General features: G+C 33.9%; 1 protein-coding gene and 1 pseudogene across 1 annotated transcript in view; both read left to right on the top strand.

The window, feature by feature from the left end:
* Nucleotides 1-25,945, top strand: part of LOC127840808 (uncharacterized) — a 251,389-nt gene that overhangs the window by 165,563 nt on the left and 59,881 nt on the right. The gene's annotated exons all lie outside the window — the stretch shown is intronic.
* On the top strand, nt 23,470-25,103 carry LOC127840812 (uncharacterized; annotated as a pseudogene).

The raw sequence follows: 25,945 nt of genomic DNA, 5'->3' as shown, positions 1-25,945 counted from the left end.
AATTGGGTCGTATTATACAGCAGCTGCTCGACTAGAGCCAATCAAAAGTCTTGTTACCGTCTTTAAGCCTCATTCGGTTAAACTCAGCGTTCTTAGCTACACTTTTGACTCGTACCCAAGATGGTTGGTACTTATCGTGATTCGCGTATGCGTTAATGGATTAGTTTCAGCAATGCGTCCAAGTGGACACACATATTTCAAAACTATACGTCTATTTCCATATTTGTGCGTTGATTTAACTGTGTGCAATAACATTTGCATGCTTGCAAGGTCTGCATATATGTTACCCACACACACAATTTTAGAACAATATTTCCATCCTAAATGTTCATGTTATTTCTATTGAAAAGAAAGCTTTCCAATACATACCAAATGTTAAAATATAAAACCAAACACTGTAAAAACAAGAGCTGTCAGAGGACAGGCTCGACTATTCGAGTGCTTTACAGTATAACGTAAGCCATAGTGCTGCAACAATATACCAGTATATCGGTATATATCGTAATACACAATCTGCATATTGTATTGCGATACAATTTTCAATATGCAGATTAAAAAATTCTACAAAAATTCATCCACATTTTGTCCAGAAAAGCCATCCGAAATAATGATATCAAGATACTAAAAAAAATTGGGGTTTAGTAAAAATAAATTGTTACGTAAAAATAGAAGTCTAAAAAGTCTATTATACGGAGTAGCGTTATAACATGGGAGTCCTCAAGATCTGCTTTTACATGTCATACTGTTAAATTTAAGATGAAGCTCAGGGCTCTCACTAGGATTTTAAAGCAGGAGTCCATGGACTCCTTCCTTGGAAAAAGTAGGAGTCAAAAAGGAAAAAGTATGAGTCCAAAAGGAAAAAGTAGGAGTCCAGTTGTATTTTGCACACATCTTCAAATTTTCAGCAAAATATACATACTTTTCTTATTGGTTTTATTATTAAAAACCCACATTAAACTAGTCCTTACTTGAATGTCTAGTTTTAATCAGTGGTCATGATACAATTAACCGACACATTTTTTTCAAAAGCCATTAACCCCAGGGATCATATTTTCCCGCAACATTAATCGGTCTGGATATAAATGGGGAAAAAGTATCCGAAAATGTATATCCGAAATTATGACAAATTACGTTAAAATATATACCATTGATTTTGCCATTCATGAAGGTGGTATAATAAATGTACAAGTAAAATTCCCTTAAGCATTTTTTTAACAGAACATAAAGAGTTTTCTCAACTGGTTTAATCATTTGCTATTTCATTGTTGTTTCGTTTGCTGTTTTATCAGACTTTTTTTCATCGTCAATATTATTAATCTCTGTATGTCTATATCTATGTTTTAAATCATTGTCGACTCGATAAAAGCTTACATGCACTGACCCAAACAAATGTCTGTGCGTAGGTTGGCTACTGACAACAACAAAACCAAATAATTAAGAAATAATTCGTGTTCGTTATAGTCTGTTGTCAAATAACCCACGGCCGATAGTTCAGATGCGAAGGGATTAAATCACGAGTGCACATTGCCACGCATCTTATTTTCCGGTCGTGGGTTATTCAACAACAAACTATAAAGTACACAAATTATTTCGATTCAAACACGGTTTTTACTTAAGATTTATACAATGTATATTGTTTTTCTTGTGTACTATTTTATGTAAAGTTCCGCACATAAAAATAACTTTCCGCTGTTCTGTCAATCAGATCCACAACTTTCATTCATAATTATATTACCGGATTATTACTCTGGTGAAAAATGTATCGTTATGTTTTGTTTAGTTACAGCGCGTGCTTTCAGTGTATATTGCGTCTAACTCGGATTATGAACCGTTAGCTCCGCCCATTCTAACATTTCATTCAACAAAGTTACATGTATCTCAGGTGTAAACGAGCTTGATATTGATTGGCCCAGCTGGCATGGGCGCTTCCATAACAAAAAAGGCCACGCATGGTCGCTTACTATGGTGCAGACCGAGTTTCGCTTTTTGTTTAAATGCTTACGCTGACAATGAAACCAAATTGAAAACCAGTCCGGATTTGAATGGCGGACAATTTTGGTACATTTCAGCTGCTTGATATGACGCAATTTTCGATATTTTATACATTTTAATTGCAAAAAAACGTGCGTACCAGGGACTTGATTGGTTTGGAACATGCATCCATTTTCAAATTTATGCGTACAAATACTCATAATTAAGCATTTCCGAGAGCCCTGAAGGTAATGGAAATATGAAATAAAAACAATTAATTACATAATAAAATGTAAATTAATATATTATAAACAGAAGTAATAATGATCCAAAAAGTTTTTAACGTAACAGCATTCTGATAAAATACACGACCGGCTTTTAAACATCCACAATTCTCTTTCGGGTTATTATTCTTCATGTCTACTTTTATAAGTTTTCAAAATGGCAGACAAAACGAATACTGAGTTTGATTTTATAGACAATTCCAAGGAAAAAGTGTTGTTTGGGCATATACTAATCTTTCATAACAAAATGCTATGTAAAGCCAAAAAAAAGAGTTAATTGTGTTCATAAAGCATTTTGTAAAAAAAAGGCTAGAAATACAATACAAAGTTTATGTTCATGTAATTAAGTTGGTTTTGAAGATTAGCTGGCGAGTTATAATTCTGGTACAAGTTAGCAATATATTGCAATACGGGTTTTTGAACTGACAATATATTGCAATACGGTTTTGGGCATATTGTTGCAGCACTAGTAAGCCATCATGGAGAGGGGGGGGATATAATGTGGGTGGGTGATCATTTAATAGATTATCCTTCAAAAATAAGAAAAACAATTTATTTTTTTTTTTGGGGGTGGGGGGGGGGGTCTGGGGTGGGGCGTGGGGGATGGTTTGGGTGGAGTCCATTGTGGTATGTCAGGTAAGTGTTGTTTTGTTTTAAGTATGAATCAAATGTGATCATAAATAAAGAAGTTATTGAAATGTAAGCAAAATTAATTAATTTGACCTTGACAGTCAAGGTCCTTCAAAGGTCAAGGTCAAATTAAACTTGCCAGGTCCAGTACCATCATGATAGTATGAAAGTTTTTGATGCTTGAAAGCAATAGCCTTGATACTTCAGAAGTAAAGTGGATGTAAACACAAAATTTAACAAAATATTCAATGTTACTAAGACAAAAAAGGGCCATAATTCCGTTAAAAAGCCAACCAGAGTTATGCAACTCGCCCTGTATAGTCCCCTTACAATAGTTGGCGAGTTTTCCAAGTCTGAACGCAATAGCTATGATACTTCAGGAGTAAAATGGACCAAAACACAAAACTTAACCAAATGTTCAATTATCTAAGTATAAAATGGGCCATAATTCTGTCAAAATGCTTGATACAGTTGTCTTCTCTTGTTAATAGATTGGGATCATGTTGGTAAAGAAGTATGCAAAATATGAAATCAATATGTCAAAGGACATAGGAAATATTTGGGGTAGTACTTTAACATAGATTTATCAATAATATGCATATTCGAAGTATAAAAGCGGCTATAATTCTGTCAAAATGCTTGATACAGTTGTCTGCTCTTATTTATAGATTGGGATCATGTTGGTAAAAAGGTATGCAAAATATGGAAGCAATATGTCAAAGGACATAGGAAATATTTGGTGTAGTACCAGGGCCCTCAATCTATCAAATCTGCCGCCGAATTTCGGCGGCAGTCCCCCACCTGAAAAGTATACTTTTTTCCCCTTTTGGGGGGAAAAATTCCCCCTAAAAAAAAAAAAAAAAATTTTTTTTTTTTTAATAGAAAGATGTGTCTCATGATAATTATATCTCAATTCTATTTCAATTTAATCGTTTCAAACATACTAAATTATGAAAAATGCAATGAATATAGTGCAGACATGTACAAATGAAATAATGAGAGAGTAAGTAAAAAATTCCCCCAAAAAGGGAAACGCCGCGAAAATTCCCCCTCCTAAGAGCTGCGGACCCCTTCCCCCAAAGTAGTGTGAGGGCCCTGAGTACACAAACTTTAACATAGATTTATCAATAATATGCATATTCTAAGTATTATAGGGGACATAATTCTGTCAAAATGCTTAATACAGTTGACTGCTCTTGTTTATAGATTGGGGTCATGTTGGTAAAGAAGTATGCAAAATATAAAAGCAATATGTCAAAGGACATAGAAAATATTTGGGGTAGTACGCAAACTTTAACATTTGCACGCTCACGCTCTAGCCCACAATCACGCTAACGCCGACGCCGGGTGAGTAGGATAGCTCCACTATATATATTTCATATATAATAGTCGAGCTAAAAATACTGCAAAACTTTCTGTTCAAAATCATATTACCTTAACCAGACTGTATGGTGTTAGTACATGAAAAGAAGACAATCAATAGAAAGTGTGTTAAAAGAAACATTTAAATGATATCCATTGTTATTTCAATTGTAAAATTTGCATCCACTGCACTGTCAAAGAAGGAAACAAAAGCGCTGATCATAGTAATTTAACTTCCTCAGTCACCTCACACAATGGACCTGATCACATGTGTTAAGTTTCAATTGAATACTGTAGTAGAAACAGCTATATGGAGAAATCTTCTCACCAAGTACAAATGGTCGAGAAGCAGAGCTCATACTTTTCTTTGAATGATAGAGTTAAAACATGGTATTTATTACAAATAAACAATGATAAGATAAGAGATAAACTAATCAATTGCAATATGCACCAAAGCTGCTATTCTATAACCTGATAATAAAATATAATCAAAACTCAATAAATCAAAGTATTTACCACTTGATATTTGGTTAAATATCAAAACAAATACTGATGCAGCAACTGCGAACAACATCTGAAAAAATATTTTAAGAAAATTAAATAAAAAGTTGTTTTTGACAGGAAAAATATGAAAGAATAAAGAATCAATTAGACAAAAATGTTCAATAATGATTAACAATGAAGGCATTTATACATATTATTTCAGAGTACTCTAGCTATTATTTCAAAAGGGCAGGATTTATCATTTGTCAAATAGCACTTAAGCTAGCATGTTCATAATATCCATATGGCATATTTAAAATAGCTTGTGTTACATATGTATATATTTCATAGAACATGTATTTTCATTTGAAAAATTGATTCTATAATTCATAAAACTGGTTTCACATTAAAACTGTAACAAATTTAATAAAACTTCGCATAAAATTGTATGTGTAAGCATCTGATCTGATCAAAAAGGGAGCACAGTGGGGATCCAAGGGGGCAGGGTACTGTGCAGTTCAGCCACAGTTAGAGCATTGTTCAACAAAAGATATTGGCTCTGTTCCGCTTAACCGATACAAACTTAATCCAGCTCAAAGGCATCGAAGCTGGGGCGACAAGGACGGCGGCGGCCGCCGCCCCCCCCCCCCAAAAAAAAAAGTATTTTCAGCAAAAATGAATTTTTGGCAAAGACCGTTTTTCTTTTTTTTTTCATTTTAATACCCGTATATTTGAAAATATCTTAACCACGAAGCAAGGTTATCACGCTTTCGTGGTTATGATCCATGCATTGTTGATTGTCATCACTCGCCCGCGGCAGTGTACGTGTTATTTAGGCTGTTAATTGATACATCTATTTTATAACAATAATCCCTTTATTCTTCAGTAATTAACACAAATGTGCCGATATCGAATAGTCCTTAATTATCACAAAATTAAAGATACCTCAAGTTACCTGAATTAATTGTTATAACTCAAAGTACCGCTTTCTACTAGTGTCTACTCCAAACCAACCAACGAAATTCAAATTTCCAAAACGAAATTTCGGGAAAAAAATTCCTGAAGAACGTTTCTTCAACCCACATGATCCCTATTGTTGTGTCGCCTGCTATAAAGTACAAACTGCGACATACAGAGATCTCTTTTTCATTCAGAATATGCCTGCAATAGACGTGTATAAGGTCAGGTATCAGGCATAAAAACGCGCAACAATTGGATGCTAAAATTTGAAAAAAATACCAGGGGAGGAGGATACCCCCTCCCATACCCCCACCCCCTCCGCCGCCCCATTGACAACTTGCTTCCGACGCCCCTGAAGCTTCAGCATGCCTTACTTTAACAAATTATATTTTTTTCACATTTTGCAGCACAACTCTTTGTGAGCTTTGAAAACACAAAGGAATAGTTCAACCCTTGCAATCAGAAACTTCATTTATTTAAATTTTCACTAAAAAAATCAAAATTTACCATGAACATTTTTAATAATTCAGCCCAGATCTAGTCTGATTGGCCATAATTTTAAAAAAATACTGAGTAATTAATATCTAAATGACTTTGTAGTACAATATTTAATGAATACTGAAAAGCTACATGTATTTGACCTTTAATTACTTCACTTAAATATATGAGGGGTTTACATCATATGTCTAGTCTATCATGCAGCCTCATAGTTCAGGAGACAATTTTTAAGCTTTCACTATATATACAAGGCCGGAAGGAAAACAAGTTACCCCAAGGCAGAGCCCATAACTTTGACCCCAAGGGCATGATTTTGACAAACTTGATAAAGAACCAACATACAATCAAACATAAAAAATACCAGAATTCTAAGAACTGATTTTTTGAAGGGCCCACTGACTGTTATACACAAGTATATAAGGAAAATATTTGTCCCATGGTTGACGCCAATTCTGATCCCAGGTACATGATTTGAACAATATTGATATAAAAACTATATGTCGCTTAATAACCTATACAGGCATGGTTGCCTTTTGGTTTCAGATGAGAAGAGTTCTGAAGTTTCACAATAAACATAATTACATGTATAAGACAAGAGGGCCTGAAAGGCCCAAGGTATCCCCCGCAACATATGCTTTGTTTGAGGATGGGTGCAAATTGGACGGATGAACATAATGATAGATGGACGGACGGAGGACAATAACACAAAACTAAGACAAAGGAAGGTTCTTAAGCCTTCACAATTTATTTAGGTGAATTAATAAGTCATGCGTTTTCCACAAAAACATTCAATGTTTATATACACTCAATTTTCAGAGTGTTGCAGAGTGAACACAACATCTGTTATGTTAAAAAAGATATGGCTCCGGACACAAAAGTGCCTATAATAAAAAGCATTTTTTCAAGATACAAAGGGCCATAACTCTGTTTTTAACAGATGGTGTACAATGCCATTTGGCGTGCATCATCCTCTTATGCATATATATACTCATACCAAGTTTCAATGAAATCCGCCAAAGCACTTCCAAGATATGGCTCCGGATACAAAAGAACCTATAGTAAAAAGCATTTTTTCAAGATACAAAGGGCCATAACTCTGGTTTTAACAGATGGTGTACAATGCCATTTGGTGTGCATCATCCTCTTATGCATATATATACTAATACGAAGTTTCAATGAAATCCGCCAAAGCACTTCCAAGATATGGCTCCGGACACAAAATGGCCGGACGGACGGATGGACGGACGGACAGCCGGACGGACGGACGGACAACGCCAAAACAATATCCCTCCGCCTCTGGCGGGGGATAAAAACAAGTAATTTCCAGCAAGTTTGTTTTTACCATTTTTGAAATAGGGACCATTTGGATTGGGAGAAAAATCTGAGTTTTTATAAAAATTTGGGAAAGTTTTGTACTTCACTGGGAATTCAAGGCAGTCATTTGGGAAAAATTTTCAATTTTGATATTGGAAACAGAACTGAACTAGAAATGGCGTGGCAGAGGCCGACGCATATCCCCACGCCGCATGTAATTGTTTGACCCACGGGTGCCCCAGGGTTGGTAATGGGGCCATGCATAGTTGAGATTGACCGTGTTGTCATAAGAGATGTTCAGTATCAATTTGAAGTAAATCGCTGTAGAAATGAGGAAGTTCATGTAAAATAACCTTCAAAAATGAGTGAAAATCTCTGACCTGGCCTCGCCCCAACCCCCATAACTTTTGACCCAGGCGTCAGATCAAAATTCCAAATACATGTAGTGCACTGTCTCACATATGCTCAGAGCTATCATGTGTGTAAGTTTCAAGGTTCTAGTGCTAATAGTGTAGGAGGAGATAGTGGCCAGGACGGACAGACAGACGGCAGAGATAACCACATAATACTGTAAAACCATCAAATTGCGTGTGGTACCAATTTTCGTGGATTCCGTTGGTCCGCTGAACCACGAATTCAAGTACCAATGATTATTTATACATTTCTAATGCCAATTCTGACATTTTCTTTTGTTGTCGGTTATCCAAGATATTTGTTTTTGTAATATTTACTTCACTTCAGTAGGTCACATTACACTATATCTATGAGTTTTTCTTTTTTTATTCATCATCGTTAACAGTTTGCAGATTTGGATGTCACCCTTTATGTACCAGTCCCCTTATGTACCACCCCTTTATGTACCACTATCTGACCCTTTATGTACCATATATATAATATATAGAGATAAAAAATATATGGTTTAATATGAAGATGTGTTAATAATGAAGTGTATTTTGTGACATATTATTTATGAATTTAGACTAATATATTGCCATATATTATATTTTATGCCAGCTTGTGTGTCAGTGACTGTCTTAGTATAATTTATGAGCCCCAGTAGTAAGAAATGATTCATATTCTCACCTGAAATTAAAGTATATTATAAAAATCCATTTGTCACTATCTTATCCCGACTAAGTCTTAAACTAAAATGTTTGTATTTCCTATTGTATAGTTGAAATGTGTTACTTTGAAGAGAAGAGAGAAGGACCTTCATTTTCAAACTGTAAAAAATAAAATTATTTCCTTTTTTAATCATGTTTAGAGAATGACCGTGATTTTCAAACTGTGAAAAATCAAAAAAATTCCTTCTTTAATCATGTTTACAAAAAAATTAACTGGTGGTGTCATCAAAGGATGTCTGTTTGTGGTATAAATAAAGTTATTAGGTACCTATTTAATTATAAAATTATCACGTTCATTTTCAAATAAAAAATCAAAAAGAGGATAAAGAGAAAGTTTTCACTGGTTTCAAGTAATTAAGGTAAGTGTTGTTGCTCAATTGTTAAAGTGTGTATATATGCTGGTGATATTCAATATGTAAACCATACCAACATCATGGCAGACATTATTTATTCTTGTATTGATTGCGATACCAATGTCATTGACGATGATGAAGCTATTTCGTGTGATATTTGTGAGAGATGGCAGCACAGGAGATGCAACACTGGTAAGTTAAGTTAAATTATTATATAATCCTGTATGAAATAAAATTATTTTGTAGCCCAAAAAAAAGGAAAAAACATACTTTATATTAATTATTGCAATGTCATTATAACATTTTTTTTTCATTTTGTCACAGTGCTTACTGATTATTCTATGATTATAAGAGTAATTTAATTCAATAGTTGAACATTAAATGAATTCATTTTTATTTTCCTTTTCCGGTATTACCCTCAGACAGTATCGCCGGATGGTGAGGCAAGAAATTGAACTAAAGAAAAAATAAAAATAAACCCCCTTATTTTATGAACTTTTCATTTGTTATTTTTTGTACTATGATGTATGCTTGTATTTGTACTGTTTACCAATAAATGAAAAAAAAACTATAATGATTTGAATGATAAATGCTCTTTGCTTTTCATGTGCTATTTTTATGTATATTTTCATTTGTACTGTTTGCCAATAAACAAATAAAAGTATTCCATTATCAATTTTGTGGATAATAAATGTGTTTGGCTTTTCATGTGCTATTTTTATGTATTAAGTATTTATATATGTATTAAAATTACAATATAACAGAATAACAATAAAAATGTATGATTTGATTTAGAAAATGTATTATGAGATTATGTGCTGGACTATGTTATTGTTATGTAAAATTTAATAAAAGTATAAATGTTGTTGTTAATTGGTCTAATTATTTGAGGAATGTGTCACTTGTGAAGAAGGACCCATTTGGTTTGGGATGTTTACTCAAAAAAACATGACATTTCACACCTGGCATAGGTGAGGAATTTAGAGCTGTTGAGCACCAGACAGTGTCATTAGTCTTCATTAGAGATACTGTAACCATTGCATAAGGTTCATTTCATTTTAGCTTTATCATTTTATTTTTGCTATTGGAAATAAAACAATTTATGAATGTGAACAAAATTTCAATTATAATTCTAATTGAGATTTTTTTTTGTACATGTAATTGAGATTGCTACATTTTTATATTTAACATATAATTTAGCAATATTTTAATTAGTAAGAACTGAGTTACTGAGTAACTGAGTTTTATTTAACTTTTTTTTGGGTAATTAACATTACATTATGAATTGCAAATACAAAATAGATATAACATATAATTCTGCAATATTTTACTAAGTAAGAACTGAGTTACTAAGTTAATCAGTTTTATTGAACTTTTTGCCAAATTGTCAAAACTTTTCTGATAGCAAGAAATAAATGATTCAGTACAACGAATTGCAATGTTATAGTAGACAATATTTGATTAACTCAACTTTGACTCGATCAACACTTATTAATGCCCATTCACACTGCTATGAATGAATGGACAACACCTTCATAATATATAGGTGGTACATAAAGTCTCAAAGTGGTACATAAAGGGACTGGTACATAAAGGGACTGGTACATAAGGGGTCACACCCTGCAGATTTCTCACATATGTCAATTAGTGCAAATTTAAGTTAAAAGAGACTTAACGTTTTTCACACATGTATTTGGGGGACCTTATTACTCAATTGTTACTACTAGGGGACCGATTGCGCTGAGAATTGTAAATATTGTCAAAACACCATTGATGGAAATTAGTGAGCCGGGCCCCACCAGTGCGCCGCTTTATTGCTTTTATCGACAATTATCAGCAACACTTTAATGCTTCAGTGCACATTAACCTCAAGTCTTGCCGACAAAACAGATTAGCAGATTATGTCTCGTTATAACTCTGGCTATTTAATAACAGTGTTATTATTATGACGGTCAGTCTTTCCTGAAAATTTGAAATCCACGAAATTACATTTCAACAATAAGTTGTTTTTTTAATTTGCAATCCACGAAATTACGTGTCAATGAATTAGTTGTTTTTTTATTAAACCACGAAATTTCAAAGACAAATTTCTATACGTTTACAGTAGATTTCAAAATCTAAATGCGGACCCTAAGTTCAAGGTCAAGGTCACAGGGGTCAAACGTTTTATTCGCACGAAAAGGTCTTGTCCAGATATACATATCAGGGGTTGAAGAATCCACTCGACCGCTCACATATGCAAGTGAAGTTGACGGTCAGGCGAGTAAAATTTGTTAAATACTAGACCGACCGGGCGAATGCTGTTTTTAAAGTTGGAATATAAATTCAGTTCCAGAACGCCTTCCACATCAATACAAATTGCGAACAATTTGTCGAACGAACAAAAAATACGTTAAGTACACAAAGAAACTGCACTTTTGTTTTGACAATGAAAAATGACGTCACGGGCACAGTAAAAATAATTCTCGAAATTGGCTGCGCTCTTTTCGTCGTTGTAAGTGCTCTAAGCTAATTGATTAAAAGTGAATAAAATTGTTAAATATATTGGTCATTCCGTGAATTTTAATGTAAATATCAATAAAACAATAATACACCACTAGTTAATTATAAAACTTCTTATATTTAATTAAAAATAAACAGAAAAAAATTATTAGTAATAAACAGAATTATTCCGAATTTCGTGATCAGAAGCCTTAGGCAAAATTTACCATATTGTAACCGTTTGTCAATCAAGCGTGTCTTTCAGTAAAAGTTTGTCTGATATATTAAAATGGAAAAGGCTTCTATTTACAAATATCTGCAAGGTGGTGGCGACAGGGAATAGAAATAATTAGAAAGGTCGTCAAAACGAGAAGCGGAAAGAATTGAGAAAAGGAAAGAGGTGCAGAAAACGTAAGGAAAGCAAATAATTATTTATAATCTATCAGATAATGTAGATAATTTGTTTGCAGTTTAGTGTCACTATACTAAGTAGGTTTAGAAGGTTCTGGTTGATCATAACTATAAATATAGATATCTATTTTTGTAATGCAGGGCGAGTAGATTAAAGTGAAGGGGGTGTGGATTGTCAGGCCTACTCGCCCTGCAGGGCGAGTGGCTCTGGAAAAATTCTTCAACCCCTGCATATGTATCAAATATGAAAGCAATATCTGAAGGGACACAGACGTTATGAGCTTTTTTTAATCGCGGTTGCAGATTTCGAAACCTGAATGCGGACCCAAAGTTCAAAAATTTCATGTGCATGGAAAGATATTTTCCAGATACACATGCGTACCACATATGAAAACAATATCTGAAGAAAACACAGTCGGTATGAGCCTTTTTCGAAACACGGTCGCAGATTTCGAAACCTGAACACTGACTTCAAGTTCAAGGTCACAGGGGTCAAAAATTGTATGCCCATGGAAAGGTGTTGTCCAGATACACATGCAAACCAAATATGAAAGTAATATCTGAAGGGACACAGTAGTTATGAGCTTTTTTTGAATCGCGGTCGCAGATTTGGAAACCTGAAAACTGACCTCAAGTTCAAGGTCACAGGGGTAAACAAAATTATGCACATGGAAAGGTGTTGTCCAGATACACATGCATACCAAATATGAAAGCAAAATCTGAAGGGACACAGGAAAATCTCTGACCCGGCCCCACCCCAACCCCCATAACATTTGACCCAGGGGTCAGATCTAAATTTCGTCGCCGTCATCGTTTTCACGCAAAACACCACACTGGAATGTTGGGAATTTCGCGTCGTAACAAACCCATTTTGTGGAAAAAAAGTAATCGCAAAACTGGCTCAATTGGGAATAATAATCGCATGTAAATAGTGTTTCTTATATTTCAAAGAAGCTGTTAACTGGTAAATAAGGACTTTTTTGATTACATATTATTAAAATTATACAAAATATTATGAACATGTGTGATAAGTGCAGGTTTTATTCATCTGATTTTAGAGAAAGGGCCTGGCCTTTTTTGAGGTGAAAAAAATCATGCGAAACGCCGGATTTTGGGGAAAATAAGGAAAGTCTTAAATAATCAATTTAACATATTTTAATGTTTTTAAAACAAATTCAAGGCAACAGATAAATTTTTCTATTTTCTACATTGGATCGACTTATAAATTTAAAGGTTTACAAAAAAAACAAAAAAACATTTAAAAAAAAAATTTGTTTTTTAGTTTTGGAAGTGGGAATTTTTTTTAATTGGGAAAAAACAACCAGATTTGCATTGGGAATGGGGCCGAATTTCGGACCCGTGGCATAGGGCAGACAAGGCCTGCATATGCTCATAGCTACCATGTGTGTAAGTTTCAAGGTTCTAGTGCTAATAGTGTAGGAGGAGGTAGTGGCCAGGACGGACGGACGGCGTCAATAACCACATAATCCACACTTTTTCTCCGAAAAGCATGGGGATAATAACAGAAAAACACATTTAACACAATACAAAAACACTGATCAGGGCCCAGGGTTTTTTTCCACTTTTTGGGAAGATAACCCATGGCTTTGGAATTGGGAATTTTATCGGCATTGTCATGAAATTGGGAAAATAAATTCATTAGCCTTTTTTCCACATGAAAAGTACACTGATTAGGGAAATACATTTACTAAATTTGATATAACTCTTTATAATCATTCAAATTAACAGAACAAAATCATATAATACTTTGTTAGATGTAATTGAATTGAAATTGAGATAAAATACGCATTAGACTTCTTTCTAAAAAAAAAAAAAAAATTTTTTTTTTTTTGGGGGGGGAAATTGGGAATTTTTTGCCACATTTTGGGAAAAAAAGAGTACTTTTTGGGATTGGGAACATAGCCGAATTTCGGCTATAAAATCGGGCCAAAAAAAACCCTGGGGCCAATTTGACCAAATGGGCATGATTTGCACAAACTTGGTAGAAGACAACTATTATGTAATAAGAGTTCATCTGGTTAATTTAACTTATAACATGGTTTTGATAAGAGGAGTTTTGAAGTAAATACTCTGTACATTTTTTATAAAGAATCCTTTAAATACAAAATGAAATATAATAACAAAATTTCTAGATTTTGAAAAATGGCTTTGATCTTGAATAAGTTGCCATTATCCAACTCCCAGCTATTGACCCTCCAGTTTGCAACTGGAAAAGGCTTTTTTCGTGTAAACTCACCGCCTGGACTCCAGGCGGCACTTAAACCGGTAATATGAGCCACATAAACTATTTCTGGCATAAATAAACACAAAAAGATCATGATTATAGCCCTAATGTGCTAATTAAAACAAATGTAAATGCATTTGTTTATAGTCTGATTACTATATTAGACTCAAATTCAATCGACTTTGACATTACCCCCTGATCACTGGGATATAAGTGGTCCGTTTATATTAGGCGCAGTTTGCAGCCACGGCACATTGGCTTTTTTCCCTCACAGGTACCCATTTATACTCCTGGGTTGGGAGGAGCAAGCGTGGGATTAATTTTTTGCGCAGGAAAATTCCGTGGTCTGAGTGGGATTTGACCCAGGGACCTTCTGGGTCCTGAAATCTCAAATGGGAATAATTAAATTTGCAATCCGAAACCCATTCCCGTAAGTCGATGTTAACGCGTTTTTAATCCGAAACACACTTCGGAATGTTAATATTACTGCAACATTAAAATAGTATTGCTTCAAATTAGCAGTGCACATTTATTTTGTGTCGAATCTTTTTCTCACTTAAATAGAGCGCGAAAATTATGCAGCATGTACAACGTCGCATCATTTGCAGACAAAGCGTGTGTGTGTTGAGCGTTTTAACAAGCACACAACACGTCAGAGGATTGACGCATGATCAGAGGTAATATTTCATCAAATCTATAAAAAGTCATTTAAAATTTATTTGAAACTATAGTAAAACGTCAATGTTTGTGTTAAAGAAATAACTGATAGCTTTTATCGTAAATATTTACCAGAAAGAGATTTATAAAAACGGAATAAACTGGATTATCGGGTAATAAAAAGAAACTTGAAAAGTAGAAAGTAAACAGTAATAGTCGGGTTGAAACAGATGTATTGGGGAATCGTTCGAATCAGGATTTTACTATCTGTGCGGGAAAGTTTTAAAACAATTAAACAATATAAAAAATTAAATATTTTGAAATTACTGGGGGATTTTCTTGAAGAGTCCTAGCGCACCAAATGACGTCTTTTGACGCTGTTTTTTCTTAGAGTTATAACGCACCACAGAACTAAATTGACACGTTAAATTTAAAAAAAAATCAACGTCGGAAGGGGAAACCCCTCCCGAACCACCCCTATAAGCCCCGGGGCGCCTGGCAAAAATCCTGTGGAAAGCACTGCAGCATCCTACCACTAGACCACGGTCCCAAAACTTATGTGATATGGTTTTCTCCCAGAACAATGATATTAATCCCAGTTTCAAATACATCAACTATTCATGGAAATGCGTAAGCATTTACAAGAGAAAATACTGAGAATTCAGAATTTGCAAATATGCAAAAATCATGCATCTATTATCTCCAGACTCCTTCGCAAGATAGATGGCTTGCCAAATTAACCAAACATAATAAATCGGTTATCTTCAGAACCTCTGTAACTGTAAGATAGATTAAATTGTCAATTTAAAACTTCCTCTATCAGTTTGATAACGGTGAATTTGTTTAAGGATTTTCACGTGATTCTCTGCATAGAATAATGGTGCAACATAAATATGTTCATTAACTCAAGTGATTTTCTCATTTCTCGGAACCAAAACAATTTTTAGACAATAGATTGCTGTGGTGTAGTGGATATGGTGTCCGCCTTGCGATTGGGATGTATGGGTTCAGTCCTCACTGTGGGAAAGCTCTTTAAATCTAACCAAGACACCAAGTACTGGTTCTACCCAGGCCCAAGACTTGTGTCGATGGTCCAGAGAAGCCCTGCCATAAATGGGAAGAAGAATGACAATGTCGCGAAATAACATTTCAATCCAAAATTGTTATAAAAATACGTACATGTACTTTCATCTTCTGAACTGCAATAATTACGACAATTTAGCAAATTAGGGCTGAAAGCTCTGGACACTGGTGCTATGTCATCTCACTGTTCACGCCTTAAATGGTTTCTGCTCTTCTGGCTTGTGCGGTTACTAAAATTCACAGGGATCTTTGAAAAAAAATAAAAAATTATACACCATATATATATATATATATATATATATATATATATATATATATATATATATATATACACGGTTTCCGGACGTTTCACCCCCAAGACGTTTCCTCCCCTAGACGTTTCTCCCCCAAGACGTTTCCTCCCCAGACGTTTCTCCCCCACTTTGGTTTTAGTGCAGACGTTTTCCCCCCACATAAATGTATGATTGTTTGGTTGAAGTTTATTCTTGATTTATTATCAAAATAATTATTTTGTTTATGAAGTTTTCAATTAACTTTATTTATGAAGCAGCTTGTTTGATTATTTGTTTGGTTTAACTATGAATGGAATGCATGTAAATCATTTGTGTTGAGGAACTGTAGTTGTTTGTTGTTTTTAATCCAATTAATCCAATTAAATAGGGTCAATTGGTGAATTGATTAAATGGTTAAATCACATTTATATTAATTTCAAAACTGTTTTCCTTGTAACAGTTAAATATGATAAATAAATAAACTATATAATTGTCAACAATTATATTTTTTTCATGCATTTATATGTATGTATATAATAAAATGATTGGATGTCACTGTGAAATACAACAGATGCATCTATGACTACCATAGTTTGGATTCAAAACCAATTATAGCACTGTGGATGCTATTTTCCTACTAAAGGCTTTTATAGATAAACATTTAGTTCTAAAAAGAAACTATACTGTTGCTATATCGACCTTATGAAATGTTATGATTCAATATATTGAAACGGACTATGGTACAAGCTTATTAAGAGCGAAATAAACGGTAGATTGTTAAAAATTATTCGGTCTATGTATGATGAAGTGAAATTATGTGTAAGACATATGGGGACGTTGTCGGATTTCTTTAATTGCGAAGAGTTCACAGAAGATTTTTGAAACGAATACTGGGTGTCAAAATGAGTACCGCTAATTCAGCTGTATACGGGGAACTAGGGCGATACCCATTATATATAAATTGCTATGTACGAATAATAAAATATTTCATAAAATTGTATACTGTTAAACAAACTAATTGTATATTATATATAACACCTTTTAATGTACTAGTTTGGTCACTTTCGCATTACTATGCATGTGCTTATTGCTTATTAAATTGTCAGTTTTGTATATGTAACGATGAACTGTAAATGTTCAAGTTATATGAATAAACTATCTGTTCTGTTCTGTTCCATATATAAAACTATCAATTAAGTAAAATCAAATCTATTCATTAATAATATTTAATACAGTGATAAACTATTTAAAAACGTTTTTTTTTTGCATAATAATGTGCTAATCTCATCTTATCCCCCTGTCACCTAATCTCATCAATGCTGATTAAAGGGCCTGTATATTGCACCCATAATCTAGCTGTTATCTGTTGTGCTACACTTGCTAATCTAATCAATGCTTGTTTATTGCACCCTAAGTGCCTAATATCTTGTATAATGGTAGGTGTGGTTGTTATTTAATATTAGCCAAATGATGAAAATGCTGTCACATTTTTGTGGCTTCAAATTAAATTAATTTTTAAATTGGAAGGTAAATGGTATTAATAAAGATCTATGACACACTGATAGTTATTTATCAAAATTATTTTTGAGAACTACAATTCAATACTGGCTGTAATAAATTATAATTTTAATGTCATATAACAACTTTATTTACTCAAAATAAAAATAAAAATATGTTAATAGTTATTATTCATTCTTAAAAATCATAACTTATGGCTTATCTTCATTATAACACTGCATTATGTGAATTGGGAATAAGACATCAATTTGGGAATAAATTGTGTTTTATCAAAAGTGCATAATATGCAGTTTTATATGTTGTATTTATCTAGTTTTACAAATTATAATTAAAACATATCGCCTACTGAATGTAATAAGTCATGTAACTGACATTTTTATACATTTTTACCTTTTTCCATTTTTGTGTTTATTAAGGTGACATACATCAACTGATAAAATATTAAGTCAACCTTTTTGGTAAAAATAATGTTTTTATCCAATTTTCGAAATTGACATAACAAACGCATGTCATTTTCTGAATGTAAAAAGTAGCATAAGTGACATTTTGTTAAATTTTCACGAGAAGCACAAAGATGTTTTATTAAAATAATAAACATTTTTCCGTATTCAAATATTCTGATTATAATAGCATTATTTAAATTGATTTTACTTCAAAACTGGATTTTTTATTAATTAAAAAAAAATCCTCATAAAATGAAACTGTGTCCATTCCGTGCAAAAATACACTTTAAATGAAAAAAATTCAATCACTGTTAATGAACAAGTAATGGAAAATATCTTATTAAACTTAAATTATAGATTTGTTTGTAGCAACATGAATTCATTAATTCAATAATAGTAATTCTTTACTTTGTAACATACCATTCCACTTAAAATGATCATCAAAAAAAAGGTGTTTGTTTACATAATTGATTTATACAATAGTAATATTTGTTTAATATGTAGCATACCATTCCACTTACAATGACCATCAATGACCATCAAAGAACATCAAAGGTGTGCTTTTACTCAATTGATTAATACAATAGTTATAATTATTTTAATTTGTAACATACTTTTCCATTTAAAATGACCATCAAAGAACATCAAAGCTTTGATTTTACTCAATTTTTCAATGAGCTTAATTAATGCAAGAACAATTTAAGGCACTTATAAAATCAAGTATAATTAGATCTATTTAATTGTTAAATTTGTTAGAGGCTTCCCTGAACAACCATATAAAATCATTAATTAATATTTCAATTAGTCAGGACTCAACTAACATCATTTTTTTACACATAAAATGCACTCAATTAAAATACTAATACTTTATTTTCACTTTATTACAAATAACTGTTGCTAATATACATTTACATATTATGCAGACGTTTCACCCCCATTTTGGGGGTGAAACGTCTGGGGAGGAAACGATTGGGGAGGAAACGTCTTGGGGGAGAAACGTCTGCCACCCTATATACACAAGGGATGCAACTGTCAAAAATCTCATTTAACACCCTTGTCTGAATAAAGGTCCATATCTCTCAAACGAATGCGATCAACGAAATATGCACACAGAATATCGATAGTCAACACATTTATCTCCTTAAAAACATCACAATCAATAGATTTGACATGATTTAGGTATAAAACCATACAAAAGTTTAAAGTATATCAACGTAAAAAGGCAAGTTGGACACAGGTCTGCACAAAAGTCTGTCATAAGATTATCCATAAATTTGTATTTTTACCCTTTTGATTTCGTTTAATCACAGTGTTACCTGTATTTCACGTAAATAAAGTTCAAAGCATTATATCATACGCCGATCGTCTTATATTTGTAGCCTTTTTTGTTTAAAAAAAACAACAATAATAACAACTTTCTTGAAGGAAATTAATTGCACAAACTTTGTGCAATTAATTTCCTTCTATATAATAATGGTCATCCATATTTTCGCGGTACTTAACGTTCTAATAAAAATTCAAGTGGAAACAAATACTTACTTGATAAATTATGGATTCCTGTCCGAAGATAAACACCTTTTCCAGTGATATCTATCAAAAATTTATTTATATTTCATGTTTCTTGTTCGTGTCAATCAGTTAATACATCACACTGTCCACTGATGCGCATTCTATACATAGATGGTGACGTCACTACGTTATTGTCAGTAAAGACCGGTGTGACACAATGACTGATGCGTACATTACGCCATATTCATATTCTCGCGGTAAGTAGGTCAACAGGCGTTAGGTCACTAAATCACAATCAATATAAACTTTCTGCTTAGAAACTTAACTTTGAGGAGTAGTAACATTAATTAGGAAACATTAAACTTGATTTTAACATGAACATTAACAGTTTAACAATACTTTGAACTGCACCACAGTAATAGTCTACTCCTCCGGACAATGGATGCACCTAAAGGTGCTTCCTCTTCTGAGCACTTTCACAGGTTTACAGTGTGCCAGATGTACCCAATGTTTACAAACATCACACTGTCCCTATTTGATTAACTTCACATCAGGAAAGTTAACGAGCTGTGGTGGAAGACTTTGTCTACACGCGCCACACAAATCGTAGATGGATTCATCAGACGATGAAATATTGTGTGCTTGGGTGGCGTCATGACAGGTTGCTGTTGACGGCTTTGGTGATGTTATTTGTGACGTTTGATTGGAAACGGTTATCAGTGAAGCCACTATATTTGTACTGTCCACAGCCTTTGAGTTGTTTGAGGGTTTTTTTACCTGCAAACTTTTCACTATGTCAGTATTTTTCTCTAACATAAGGTTTCCAATAACTTTTATAGGTGGCGTAAATTTCTGTTTGGGTCTTTTAACAATGTGCGTTATGGTTCTGTTTTCAAGGAAGCTTTTTGCAGTGGTTGTCGGTTCTTTATTCGAAGTTTCAGTTTCAACTTGTTCGGCTAACGGTGCGACATCTGCGTCTCCTCTTTCTTCATCGAAGTAAATAGTCGAGGGTGCAGTCTGATGTTCAGTTATCATGTTCTTGTCAAATGGGTAGATGCCCGATTTTCGGAAAGCTGAAATAATGTTATCCGGGGAAAATGATTTTGCGTAAGGTCGGGAGGTCAGTCTGGCAACTTCATATCTTGTAACACTGACTCCAGGGTTACTATGCATATATGAATGGCATTCATGAGAGTAGTACTTTTTTAGTGGTCCAAAAACACCAACGTCAAGGGGCTGTGTCAGGTGGCTTGAATGGGGCGGTAGAACAAACAAAACAACATTATTTTCTTTTGCCCATTCTGTCAGAGTTAAAGATAAATGCGATTTGTGCCCGTCATATAAGATCAGAGTAGGAGGGCCAGTTTTGTCGAGCTTCACATGTTTTGAAAAATGCTCAGACAGATAACGCTCAAAAAGGCCTCTGTTAATCCAACCACTATCTGACATGCCACTGGAAGAGCCTGGCAACGCACCGTCTAAAAGATCATCTGACCACCTTTTTCCTGGGAAGATGTAGAAAGGTGGTACATGGTTCCCTACGGCGTTTGCTGCCCCGATGATAGTGATATTCTTCGTCCTTGGGGATGTAATGGCTTGTGCAACTGTGTCTTTATCACAAACAATCTTGGGAGGACTGTGTTCTGTTGATAAGCCTGACTCGTCAACGTTAAAAATTCGTTCCGGTGCATTAAGCAAATTGTTTTCAATCAGAACTTTTTCAAGTTCTTGAAAGTAATTGCCAATATTTTCTTTGGATGCCGCTTTCGCACGAGCCATTCCAAGCTTTTGTGGAGCCACAACTTTCAGTTGTTCCCATCTTTCCAAAAATGCATAAAACCAATTCTGACTAAGACCTTCCCTCGCTTTCACTGATTTCCTAAGTGACCGAGCATAATCAGCAGCCATATATTGTATGTTGCTAATTGTGTAGCCGTATCCAATGTTGGCCATGTGAATGATGTGATCTACAAGCAGTTTTTCTTCTTCATCATTGAAGAGACGGACAGGACCTGACCTACAGTCTTGGGTTACATTATGCCTGGTTCTATCCCTTAGTGTGGATTCTGGAACCCCATACAACCTGCTTGCCCTATAAACCGACATGCCTGACAGAGATGCTTGGAAAGCTCTCTTTAAGTTTTCCTTGTCGTATGGCTTCTTACCACTTCTTATTTCCTGCAAATGAAATAATTGATCGTCTCACTTAAAAAAGACCCAACCCTTATGATCATTCAGGTTCAACCAACAATATTAAATTAAGTGGTTTAAGGCCTAATTTTAATAGTGATGTGTAACCTCAATCATATGGGCGGAGCTTGGAATATTTGCATATTCATGACATAAGAAAAGAGCGAGCAGACGATGCGTGAATAAGTTGAAAAAAGTTAAAATACTGAGTAAATAAATGGAAATATTGTTTAATTTGGTGGAAATTTGTTATTTCTGTTGGATAACAATCACAACTTACCAAAATATTGCTCATGGTCGTTGAAAATACAATTTTCTGACGTCGAAAGAAATTGGGTCACCAACTCTGACAGGTAAACTACGCGTAGGGGGCGCAATCGAAATACCGCGGTAATAGGAATACCGCGACAATACGGATGTGGACCATTGTGTCACACCGGTCTTAATAACGTAGTGACGTCACCATCTATGTATAGAATGGATGTGGACAGCAAACGAATCCGGGTCCGTTCGCCCTAATTTATGTTCGCCCTAAATCCTGTTCGCCCTAAATCCTGTTCGCCCTGTGTCCGTTCGCCCTAAATTTTATTATCAAAGCAGGGAAGCAATAAATATAACGAAATTTGTTATCTTTTAAACATTTTAATATATAAATTACAACTTAAGCTACAAACTTGCCAACATGTGTGAAAAATCAAGACGGCGCTCTTTAACGTGTAAGCGTGTTTGTAACAAAGCCGTCAAAGGCCAGTAATTTTCTCTAATTGTTTATTATATTAATTAATGAAAACTTTATGTTACACCTTTATTGCCCGGGCATGAGGCTGTTCCTTGATACGCTGTTTGACCTATAACAAAACATAAATACGATAATGCTTTACTGGGAATTATGCATGTGCGTAAAGTGTCGTCCCAGATTCTGTTTCATTTACATAATTTATGTTTATTTACTTAATCATACGCTAATAATCATATTAAAGAAAATTTCTAAAAAAAATAATAACAGTTCTGTTTTATAATCATGATTTATGCATGCATCAATATTTAGTATACTCTTTAGGATAATAGTTTCAACTTAATAATCATATTCTACATAACTAATTTCTATATGATTTAGTAATTGTTCTCAATGTTAACTAAATTAGGTTAAAACGACACTCAATCAATCAATTAACACTAATCATTATCTCTTTAATCTCTTAATTAATCGACAACGATCAATAAAGGCCAGTTGCTACTTCACACAGCGCAATACACGCGAGAATTATTGGAAATTGATCAGTTTAGTAAATTGAATATTGATGATGTTTTTATTGAGATTTAATGATGTTTATATGAATTTTAAATTTATTTGCCTATGCAGGGATCGACAAGATTACAAGAATATAGATAATCCGACAGACGGTGGTTATATATTGCTGAATGAAAAAACCATAAACAACGCAAGAAGTTACACTCAAAATCTCATAATCTTAATGATTATAATACACATATTAATGTACAAATAATTTATAAATTTAATATATACAGCTTATATATAAAATAATAAATGATGCACTTTATATTGTGTACATTGTGTTCATACCCTGATATGGAAATGATAATATAGGGCGAACAAACCCAGGGCGAACGGACCCAGGGCGAACGTGTAACTAGGGCGAACGGACCCGATACCGTTTGATATATGAACACAATGGAGGGTCAGATCAGTGTTCCCCTGAAAAACAGCTGTTCATCTTTCTTTGTTACATGGCAAACACAGAGACGATGAGGGAGATAGGACATTACTTTGGAGTTGGCAAGTCAACGGTCCATGTAACAGTCGTCAGAGTCCTGAGGTCATTTGTAACCACATTTATACATGTAAGTTTTATCTTATAATTTTAATGCTTTTTCACGATCACCTAATTCGCTTATCACGGCATAAATTGAAGATGATTAATGCGCCAGTCAATTGTTACCATGGCCACATTCCCTTCTTTTTCAGGACCCTTTCTCTATTGATACATACAGCTTGCGCACAAGCATCTTTTTCAACTTCAATAACATTAACAATTTTCAGTCTCATACTCTTGTCGAACCTCAGTGGATTCCCTTACACAATATTTGAAATTAAAGAAAAAGTGATTGCTTAAAACAATAAAATATATTCGAAAATACCCCAGTCAATGACTTTACACAATTTGACAGACCCCACAAGATATTACAAGTAACCTTGAAACAAATATTTTTCATGTATTGGTAGCTAATTGTCGTTTCTATGTTATTTCAGGTATTGAAATGGCCTGATTAACAGCAACAGGATGATATATCAAGAGAAAATCAATTGAAGTATGGCTTACCAGATGTAGTAGGATGCTTAGATGGAACACATATAAGACTTGCGTATTGTCCAAAGGGTGATCGTGATTACATAAATCGAAAGAGCTTTCCTTCTATGCAATTACAGGTATTACTTTAAATGTACTTAGAGATATAATTATGATCTTTCAATTAGTAGTCTTATCACAATTACATTCTATGATTGAAAAACTTCAACGAAATAAAAAAAAATATGTAGATTATTTTTTTCTGTTATATACAATGTATACATTTAAGCTATTAATTTAATTAAATTAATCTTTTGATCATTAAAAATTTAGAGTAAGCTTTTCAAGGGACAGTGACATATATTTTATTATTATTTTAGGTTCTTGTTCATTTTGACACGAAACTTACAATATTTCTTTTTTCAGATCGTTGTTGATGACAAACTGTTCATAACAGACGCTTACACAGGATGGCCTGGATCAACACATGATGCTCGAGTTTTGAGGAATTCTAGCTTGTTTGTAAAAGGCGAAAATGGGGAACTGACAGCCCAAAATAAGATATTAGCAGCAGACAGTGCATATCCTGTGAGACCATGGCTCATTACCCCATTTCGTGATAATGGTCATTTGAATGCTCAACAGAGACGTTTCAACAGAGTGTTTTCTCCCTGCAGAGTGACAGTAGAGAGAGCTATCGGACATATGAAGGGGCGCTTTCAAAGACTTACTTACATAACTATTCATAATACATCTAACATAGCTTTAACAATAATGTCCGGTTGTATCCTTCACAATTTGTGTATCTTGAGCCATGAAGACATTGAGGATTACTTTGGCCCAGACCAAGATGACAATAATCATCCAAATCAATTTATAAATTTCTATCATGATAACACTGATGGTGTGCAACGTAGACTTCAGTTAATGAGACAATAGCCTTGAGTGATTACAGTTGAGTTGTGACTGTTTGTGATATTAAACACGTGCAATTACTATTTTCGTAACTAACTGAAAGTATTTGTTTAATTGTTATCTCGAGTAGTAGTGCGCTCTCTCCCTTTAATAGCTCTTGTGAAATTTTTTTATAAAAATGTTATTTAATTAACAAATTATCATGTTTCGACTTGGTCATTATGAAGACCTGTTATTGTAAAGGTTGGTAATCAGGCCTCAACACTAACTTTCTGAGCAGGTGGTCCACAGCTTATATAATAATTGTATAACCTGCTATTTTGAGATTTATTTGTATATAAAGAATTTATATACAGAAATGTATCAAAAAAGCAGGTGGTTAATGCCAAAATTAAGTGGTCTCTGACCCCTGGACAACCGCTTATGTTTAAGCCTAGTGGTAATAAATATATATCTGTAAGTAAGTGTCCATCAACGATAGCTAGATAATGTTTTTGTAACAAAAAAGCATGTCTGCCACAGTTGCAAAAGATAAGCAACAAACCTAACATTTGTTTATTGGTTTATGAGATGCGTTAACAATATTGCAGTATGTACCTGCAGACAGACGAAGTGCAAGGTGGGAAGCATTACAATTGTCCAGATTTGACCTTCAACCCCTAGTCCCCTATATTTGACCTTTACCCGATATGATCCTGACAAAAGTAACATAAGGCAGTATTTCACAAATTTTAAATACAGACAATATTTTTTTGACTCTTGAAGTAGTTTTTCACTTGTTAACCAGAAACAAGTTCAGGCCTTGGTCTCTGTGACCTTGACCTTTGATCTGCTAACCTTTTAATCAATAGGAGTCATCTACTGGTCATGCCAAGCCTCTATCAAGTTTCATTATTCTTGGCCAAAGCCTTGATGAGTAATCATCTGGAAACG

This window comes from Dreissena polymorpha, chromosome 8, assembly GCF_020536995.1.
Source record: "Dreissena polymorpha isolate Duluth1 chromosome 8, UMN_Dpol_1.0, whole genome shotgun sequence".
Classification (NCBI taxonomy): Eukaryota; Metazoa; Mollusca; class Bivalvia; order Myida; family Dreissenidae; genus Dreissena; species Dreissena polymorpha.
The sequence above is the reverse complement of the archived record's forward strand: the minus strand, read 5'-3'. Positions and strand labels throughout refer to the sequence as shown.